Below are 10,210 nucleotides of genomic sequence, written 5' to 3' on the forward strand. Positions count from 1 at the left end.
TATGTGAAAAACGCGACAGTATGAGCCTGATGAGGGCAAATCCCAGAACTATCCCAGACCTAACTTGCGTTGTCCTCTAAAATATTGATGGAATCCAGGTTTCGTTGACTGTTTCAGTGTGGTACCACACTACTACGGGATCCAAACCAGAAAAAACCCAGGATCTGTTCAACAAGTATGTGAAAAACGCGACAGTATGAGCCTGATGAGGGCAAATCCCAGAACTATCCCAGACCTAACTTGCGTTGTCCTCTAAAATATTGATGGAAACCAGGTTTCGTTGACTGTTTCAGTGTGGTACTACGTTACTACGTCATGCAATCCGGAAAAAGCACAGGATCTAGCCATCAAGTATGAGAAATATGCGAAAGTATGAGCCTGATGAGGGCAAATCCTAGACCCAACCCAGACCTAACATGCGTCATCCTCTAAAATATTTATCAAGACCAGGTTTAATTGAATGTTTCAGTGTGGTACCACATTACTATGTGATCCAAACCAGAAAATAACGCAGGATCTGTTCAACGAGTATGCCAAGTGTGCGAAAGTATGAGCCTGATGAGGGCAAATCCCAGACCTATCCCAGACCTAACATGCGTTATCCTCTAAAATATTTATCAAGACCTGGTTTAATTCATTGTTTCAGTGTGGACCCACATTACTACGTGATCCAAACCAGAAAAAACCCAGGATCCGTTCAACAAGTATGTGAAGAATGCGAAAGTATGAGTCTGATGAGTGAAAATCCCAGGCCTGACCTAGACCTAACATGCGTTGTCGTCTACAATATTGAGCGAAACCAGGGTTAATGGACTGTTTCAGTGTGGTACCACACTATTACGTGATCCAAACCAGAAAAAACCCAGGATCCGTTCAACAAGTATGTGAAGTGTGCGAAACTATGAGCCTGATGAGAGCAAATCCCAGACCTAACCTAGACCTAACATGAATTATTCTCTAAAATATTGGTCGAAACCAGGTTTAATTGACTGTTTCAGTGTGGTCCCACATTACTACGTGACCCAAACCAGAAAAAACCGAGGATCCGTTCAACAAGTATGTGAAGAATGCGAAAGTATGAGTCTGATGAGTGAAAAAACCAGGCCTGACCAAGACCTAACATGCGTTATCCTCAAAAATATTGAGCGAAACCAGGTTTAATGGACTATTTCAGTGTGGTACCACACTACTACGGGATCCAAACCAGAAAAAACCCAGGATCTGTTCAACTAGTATGTGAAAAACGCGAAAGTATGAGCCTGATGAGGGCAAATCCCAGACCTATCCCAGACCTAACTTGCGTTATCCTCTAAAATATTGATCGAAACCAGGATTAATCGACTGTTTCAGTGTGGAACCACATTACTACGTGATCCAAACCAGAAAAAAAACCCAGGATCTTGTCAACGAGTATGTGAATTGTGCGAAAGTATGAGTCTGATGAGGGCTAATCCCAGACCTATCCCAGACCTAGCTTGCGTTATCCTCTAAGATATTGATGGAAACCAGGTTTAATTGACTATCTCAGTGTTGTACTTCATTACTACGTGATGCAGTCCAGAAAAAGCCCAGGATATAGCCATCAAGTATGAGAAATATGCGAAAGAATGAGCCTGATGAGAGCAAATCCCAGACCTAACCTAGACCTAACATGCGTTATCCTCTAAAATATTTATCAAGACCAGGTTTAATTGAATGTTTCAGTGTGGTACTACATTACTACGTGACCCAAACCAGAAAAAACCCAGGATCTGTTCAACAAGTATGTGAAAAACGCGAAAGTATGAGCCTGATGAGGGCAAATCCCAGACCTATCCCAGACCTAACATGCGTTATCCTCTAAAATATTTATCAAGACCAGGTTTAATTGATTGTTTCGGTGTGGACCCACATTACTACGTGATCCAAACCAGAAAATAACCCAGGATCTGTTCAACGAGTATGTGAAGTGTGCGAAAGTATGAGTCTTATGAGGGCAAATCCCAGACCTATCCCAGACCTAACATTCGTTATCCTCTAAAATATTTATCAAGACCAGGTTTAATTGATTGTTTCAGTGTGGACCCACATGACTACGTGTTCCAAACCAGAAAAAACCCAGGATCCGTTCAACAAGTATGTGAAGAATGCGAAAGTATGAGTCTGATGAGTGAAAATCCCAGGACTAACCTAGACCTAACATGCGTTATCCTCAAAAATATTGATCGAAACCTGGTTTAATCGACTGTTTCAGTGTGGTACCACATTACTATGTGATCCAAACCAGAAAATAACCCAGGATCTGTTCAACGAGTATGTGAAGTGTGCGAAAGTATGAGTCTGATGAGGTCAAATCCCAGACCAATCCCAGACTTAACTTGCGTTATCCTCTAAAATATTGAGCGAAACCAGGTTTAATGGACTGTTTCAGTGTGGAACCACATTACTACGTGATCCAAACCAGAACAAAACCCAGGATCTTGTCAACGAGTATGTGAATTGTGCGAAAGTATGAGTCTGATGAGGTCAAATCCCAGACCAATCCCAGACTTAACTTGCGTTTTCCTCTAAAATATTAATCCAAACCAGGTTTAATGGACTGTTTCAGTGTGGTACCACATTACTACGTGATCCAAACCAGAAAAAACCCAGGATCAGTTCAACAGGTATGAGAAGAATGCGAAAGTATGAGTCTGATGAGTGAAAATCCCTGACCTATCCCAGACCTAACATGCGTTATCCTCTAAAATATTTATCGAAACCTGGTTTAATCGACTGTTTCAGTTTGGTACCACATTACTATGTGATCCAAACCAGAAAAAACCCAGGATCTGTTCAACAAGTATGTGAAGTGTGCGTAAGTATGAGTCTGATGAGGGCAAATCCCACACCTATCCCAGACCTAACTTGCGTTATCCTCTAAAATATTGATCGAAACTAGGTTTAACCGACTGTTTCAGTTTGGTACCACATTACTATGTGATCCAAACCAGAAAATAACCCAGGATCTGTTCAACGAGTATGTGAAGTGTGCGAAAGTATGAGTCTGATGAGGGCAAATCCCAGACCTATCCCAGACCTAACATGCGTTATCCTCTAAAATATTTATCAAGACCAGGTTTAGTTGATTGTATCAGTGTGTACCCATATTACTACGTGATCCAAACCAGAAAAAACCCAGGATCTGTTCAACAAGTATGTGAAAAACGCGAAAGTATGAGCCTGATGAGGGCAAATCCCAGACCTATCCCAGACCTAACATGCGTTATCCTCTAAAATATTTATCAAGACCAGGTTTAGTTGATTGTATCAGTGTGTACCCATATTACTACGTGATCCAAACCAGAAAAAACCCAGGATCTGTTCAACAAGTATGTGAAAAACGCGAAAGTATGAGCCTGATGAGGGCAAATCCCAGACTTATCCCAGACCTAACTTGCGTTATCCTCTAAAATATTGATCGATACCAGGTTTAATTGACTGTTTCAGTGTGGTACCACATTACTACGTAATCCAATCCAGAAATAGCCCAGGATCTAGCCATGAAGTATGAGAAATGTGCGAAAGTATGAGTCTGATGTGGGCAAATCTTGGACCTAACCCAGACCTAAGATGCGTTATCCTCTAAAATATTTATCCAGACCAGGTTTCATTGAATGTTTCAGTGTGGTACCACTTTACTACGTGATCCAATCCAGAAATAGCCAAGGATCTAGCCATGAAGTATGAGAAATATGCGAAAGTATGAGCCTGATGAGGGCAAATCCTAGACCTAACCCAGACCTAAGATGCGTTATCCTCTAAAATATTTATCCAGAACAGGTTTCATTGAATGTTTCAGTGTGGTACCACTTTACTACGTGATCCAATCCAGAAATAGCCCAGGATCTAGCCATGAACTATGAGAAATATGCGATAGTAAGAGCCTGATGAGGGCAAATCCTAGACCTATCCCAGACCTAACTTGCGTTATCCTCTAAAATATTGATCGAAACCAGGTTTAATTGACTGTTTCAGCGTGGTACCACATTACTACGTGATACAATTCAGAAACAGCCCAGGATCTAGCCATGAAGTATGAGAAATATGCGAAAGTATGAGCCAGATGAGGGCAAATCCTAGACGTAACCCAGACCTAACATGCGTTATCCTCTAAAATATTTATCAAGACCAGGTTTAATAGAATGTTTCAGTGAGGTACCACATTACTACGTGATCCAAACCAGAAAAAACGCAGGATCCGTTCAACAAGTATGTGAAGAATGCGAATGTATGAGTCTGATCAGTGAAAATCTCAGGCCTTACCAAGACCTAACTTGCGTTGTCCTCTAAAATATTGATGGAAACCAGGTTTCATTGACTGCTTCAGTGTGGTACTACATTACTACGTGAGGTAATCCAGAAAAAGCCCAGGATCTAGCCATCAAGTATGAGAAATATGCGAAAGAATGAGCCTGATGAGAGCAAATCCCAGACCTAACCTAGACCTAACATGCGTTATCCTCTAAAATAATGAGCGAAACCAGGTTTAATGGACTGTTTCAGTGTGGTACCACACTACTTCGTGATCCAAACCAGAAAAAACCCAGGATCTGTTCAACAAGTATGTGAAAAACGCGAAACTGTGAGCCTGATGAGGGCGAATCCCAGACCTATGCCAGACCTAACTTGCGTTGTCCTCTAAAATATTTATCCAGAACAGGTTTCATTGAATGTTTCAGTGTGGTACCATTTTACTACGTGATCCAATCCAGAAATAGCCCGGGATCTAGCCATGAAGTATGAGAAATATGCGATAGTAAGAGCCTGATGAGGGCAAATCCTAGACCTATCCCAGACCTAACTTGCGTTATCCTCTAGAATATTGATCGAAACAAGGTTTAATTGACTGTTTCAGCGTGGTACCACATTACTACGTGATACAATGCAGAAACAGCCCAGGATCTAGCCATGAAGTATGAGAAATATGCGAAAGTATGAGCCTGATGAGGGCAAATCCTAGACGTAACCCAGACCTAACATGCGTTATCCTCTAAAATATTTATCAAGACCAGGTTTAATTGAATGTTTCAGTGTGGTACCACTTTACTACGTGATCCAGAGCAGAAAAAACCCTCGATCAGGTCAACATGTATGTTAAAACTGCGAAAGTATGACCCTGATGAGGGCAAATCCCAGGCCTAACCTAGACCTAACTTGCGTTATCCTCTAAAATATTGATCGAAACCAGGTTTAATTGACTGTTTCAGTGTGGTACCACATTACTACGTCATACAATCCAGAAACAGCCCAGGATCTTGCCATCAAGTATGAGAAATATGCGAAAGAATGTGCCTGATGAGAGCAAATCCCAGACCTAACCTAGACCTAACAAGAATTATTCTCTAAAATATTGATCGAAACCAGGTTTAATTGACTGTTACAGTGTGGTACCACATTACTACGTCATACAATCCAGAAACAGCCCAGGATCTAGCCATGAAGTATGAGAAATATGCGAAAGTATGAGCCTGATGTGGGCAAATCCTAGACCTAACCCAGACCTAACATGCGTTATCCTCTAAAATGTTTATCAAGACCAGGTTTAATTGAATGTTTCAGTGTAGTATCACACTACTACGTGACCCAAACCAGAAAAAACCCAGGATCCGTTCAACAAGTATGTGAAGAATGCGAAAGTATGAGTCTGATGAGTGAAAAAACCAGGCCTGACCTAGACCTAACATGCGTTATCCACTAAAATATTTATCAAGACCAGGTTTAATTGATTGTTTCAGTGTGGACCCACATTACTACGTGATCCAAACCAGAAAAAACCCAGGATCCGTTCAACAAGTATGTGAAGAATGCGAAAGTATGAGTCAGATGAGTGAAAATCCCAGGCCTAACCTAGACCTAACATGCGTTATCCTCAAAAATATTGATCGAAACCTGGTTTAATCGACTGTTTCAGTGTGGTACCACATTACTATGTGATCCAAACCAGAAAATAACCCAGGATCTGTTCAACGAGTATGTGAAGTGTGCGAAAGTATGAGTCTGATGAGGGCAAATCCCAGACCTATCCCAGACCTAACATGCGTTATCCACTAAAATATTTATCAAGACCAGGTTTAATTGATTGTTTCAGTGTGGACCCACATTACTACGTGATCCAAACCAGAAAAAACCCAGGATCCGTTCAACAAGTATGTGAAGAATGCGAAAGTATGAGTCTGATGAGTGAAAAAACCAGGCCTGACCTAGACCTAACATGCGTTATCCACTAAAATATTGAGCGAAACCAGGTTTAATGGACTGTTTCAGTGTGGTACCACATTACTACGTCATACAATCCAGAAACAGCCCAGGATCTAGCCATCAAGTATGAGAAATATGCGAAAGAATGTGCCTGATGAGAGCAAATCCCAGAACTAACCTAGACCTAACAAGAATTATTCTCTAAAATATTGATCGAAACCAGGTTTAATTGACTGTTTCAGTGTGGTACCACATTACTACGTCATACAATCCAGAAACAGCCCAGGATCTAGCCATGAAGTATGAGAAATATTGCGAAAGTATGAGCCTGATGTGGGCAAATCCTAGACCTAACCCAGACCTAACATGCGTTATCCTCTAAAATGTTTATCAAGACCAGGTTTAATTGAATGTTTCAGTGTAGTATCACACTACTACGTGACCCAAACCAGAAAAAACCCAGGATCTGTTCAACAAGTATGTGAAGAATGCGAAAGTATGAGTCTGATGAGTGAAAATCCCAGGCCTAACCTAGACCTAACATGCGTTGTCCTCAAAAATATTGATCGAAACCTGGTTTAATCGACTGTTTCAGTGTGGTACCACATTACTATGTGATCCAAACCAGAAAATAACCCAGGATCTGTTCAACGAGTATGTGAAGTGTGCGAAAGTATGAGTCTGATGAGGGCAAATCCCAGACCTATCCCAGACCAAACATGCGTTATCCTCTAAAATATTTATCAAGACCAGGTTTAATTGATTGTTTCAGTGTGGACCCACATTACTACGTGATCCAAACCAGAAAAAACCCAGGATCCGTTCAACAAGTATATGAAGAATGCGAAAGTATGAGTCTGATGAGGGCAAATCCCAGACCTATCCCAGACCTAACATGCGTTATCCTCTAAAATATTTATCAAGACCAGGTTTAATTGATTGTTTCAGTGTGGACCCACATTACTACGTGATCCAAACCAGAAAAAACCCAGGATCCGTTCAACAAGTATGTGAAGAATGCGAAAGTACGAGTCTGATGAGTGAAAATCCCAGGCCTAACCTAGACCTAACATGCGTTATCCTCAAAAATATTGATCGAAACCTGGTTTAATCGACTGTTTCAGTGTGGTACCACATTACTATGTGATCCAAACCAGAAAATAACCCAGGATCTGTTCAACGAGTATGTGAAGTGTGCGAAAGTATGAGTCTGATGAGGGCAAATCCCAGACCTATCCCAGACCTAACATGCGTTATCCACTAAAATATTTATCAAGACCAGGTTTAATTGATTGTTTCAGTGTGGACCCACATTACTACGTGATCCAAACCAGAAAAAACCCAGGATCCGTTCAACAAGTATGTGAAGAATGCGAAAGTATGAGTCTGATGAGTGAAAAAACCAGGCCTGACCTAGACCTAACATGCGTTATCCACTAAAATATTGAGCGAAACCAGGTTTAATGGACTGTTTCAGTGTGGTACCACACTACTACGGGATCCAAACCAGAAAAAACCCAGGATCTGTTCAACAAGTATGTGAAAAACGCGACAGTATGAGCCTGATGAGGGCAAATCCCAGAACTATCCCAGACCTAACTTGCGTTGTCCTCTAAAATATTGATGGAAACCAGGTTTAATTGACTGTTTCAGTGCTGTACTTCATTACTACGTGATGCAATCCAGAAAAAGCTCAGGATCTAGCCATCAAGTATGAGAAATATGCGAAAGAATGAGCCTGATGAGAGCAAATCCCAGACCTATCCCAGACCTAACTTGCGTTATCCTCCAAAATATTGATCGAAACCAGGTTTAATTGACTGTTTTAGTGTGGTACCACATTACTACGTGATCCAAACCAGAAAAAACCCAGGATCTGTTCAACAAGTATGTGAAAAACGCGAAACTGTGAGCCTGATGAGGGCAAATCTTAGACCTAACCCAGACCTAAGATGCGTTATCCTCTAAAATATTTATCCAGACCCGGTTTCATTGAATGTTTCAGTGTGGTACCACTTTACTACGTGATCCAATCCAGAAATAGCCCAGGATCTAGCCATGAAGTATGAGAAATATGCGATAGTAAGAGCCTGATGAGGGCAAATCCTAGACCTATCCCAGACCTAACTTGCGTTATCCTCTAAAGTATTGATCGAAACCAGGTTTAATTGACTGTTTCAGCGTGGTACCACATTACCACGTGAAACAATGCAGAAACAGCCCAGGATCTAGCCATGAAGTATGAGAAATATGCGAAAATATGAGCCTGATGAGGGCAAATCCTAGACGTAACCCAGACCTAACATGCGTTATCCTCTAAAATATTTATCAAGACCAGGTTTAATAGAATGCTTCAGTGTGGTACCACATTACTACGTGATCCAAACCAGAAAAAACCCCGGATCCGTTCAACAAGTATGTGAAGAATGCGAATGTATGAGTCTGATGAGTGAAAAAACCAGGCCTGACCTAGACCTAACATGCGTTATCCACTAAAATATTGAGCGAAACCAGGTTTAATGGACTGTTTCAGTGTGGTACCACATTACTACGTCATACAATCCAGAAACAGCCCAGGATCTAGCCATCAAGTATGAGAAATATGCGAAAGAATGTGCCTGATGAGAGCAAATCCCAGAACTAACCTAGACCTAACAAGAATTATTCTCTAAAATATTGATCGAAACCAGGTTTAATTGACTGTTTCAGTGTGGTACCACATTACTACGTCATACAATCCAGAAACAGCCCAGGATCTAGCCATGAAGTATGAGAAATATGCGAAAGTATGAGCCTGATGTGGGCAAATCCTAGACCTAACCCAGACCTAACATGCGTTATCCTCTAAAATGTTTATCAAGACCAGGTTTAATTGAATGTTTCAGTGTAGTATCACACTACTACGTGACCCAAACCAGAAAAAACCCAGGATCTGTTCAACAAGTATGTGAAGAATGCGAAAGTATGAGTCTGATGAGTGAAAATGCCAGGCCTGACCTAGACCTAACATGCGTTGTCGTCTACAATATTGAGCGAAACCAGGGTTAATGGACTGTTTCAGTGTGGTACAACACTACTACGTGATCCAAACCAGAAAAAACCGAGGATCCGTTCAACAAGTATGTGAAGAATGCGAAAGTATGAGTCTGATGAGTGAAAAAACCAGGCCTGACCAAGACCTAACATGCGTTATCCTCAAAAATATTGAGCGAAACCAGGTTTAATGGACTATTTCAGTGTGGTACCACACTACTACGGGATCCAAACCAGAAAAAACCCAGGATCTGTTCAACTAGTATGTGAAAAACGCGAAAGTATGAGCCTGATGAGGGCAAATCCCAGACCTATCCCAGACCTAACTTGCGTTATCCTCTAAAATATTGATCGAAACCAGGATTAATCGACTGTTTCAGTGTGGAACCACATTACTACGTGATCCAAACCAGAAAAAAAACCCAGGATCTTGTCAACGAGTATGTGAATTGTGCGAAAGTATGAGTCTGATGAGGGCTAATCCCAGACCTATCCCAGACCTAGCTTGCGTTATCCTCTAAGATATTGATGGAAACCAGGTTTAATTGACTATTTCAGTGTTGTACTTCATTACTACGTGATGCAGTCCAGAAAAAGCCCAGGATATAGCCATCAAGTATGAGAAATATGCGAAAGAATGAGCCTGATGAGAGCAAATCCCAGACCTAACCTAGACCTAACATGCGTTATCCTCTAAAATATTTATCAAGACCAGGTTTAATTGAATGTTTCAGTGTGGTACTACATTACTACGTGACCCAAACCAGAAAAAACCCAGGATCTGTTCAACAAGTATGTGAAAAACGCGAAAGTATGAGCCTGATGAGGGCAAATCCCAGACCTATCCCAGACCTAACATGCGTTATCCTCTAAAATATTTATCAAGACCAGGTTTAATTGATTGTTTCGGTGTGGACCCACATTACTACGTGATCCAAACCAGAAAATAACCCAGGAT

The sequence above is a fragment of the Colletes latitarsis genome, unplaced genomic scaffold (genome assembly GCF_051014445.1).
Source record: "Colletes latitarsis isolate SP2378_abdomen unplaced genomic scaffold, iyColLati1 scaffold0006, whole genome shotgun sequence".
Lineage (NCBI taxonomy): Eukaryota > Metazoa > Arthropoda > Insecta > Hymenoptera > Colletidae > Colletes > Colletes latitarsis.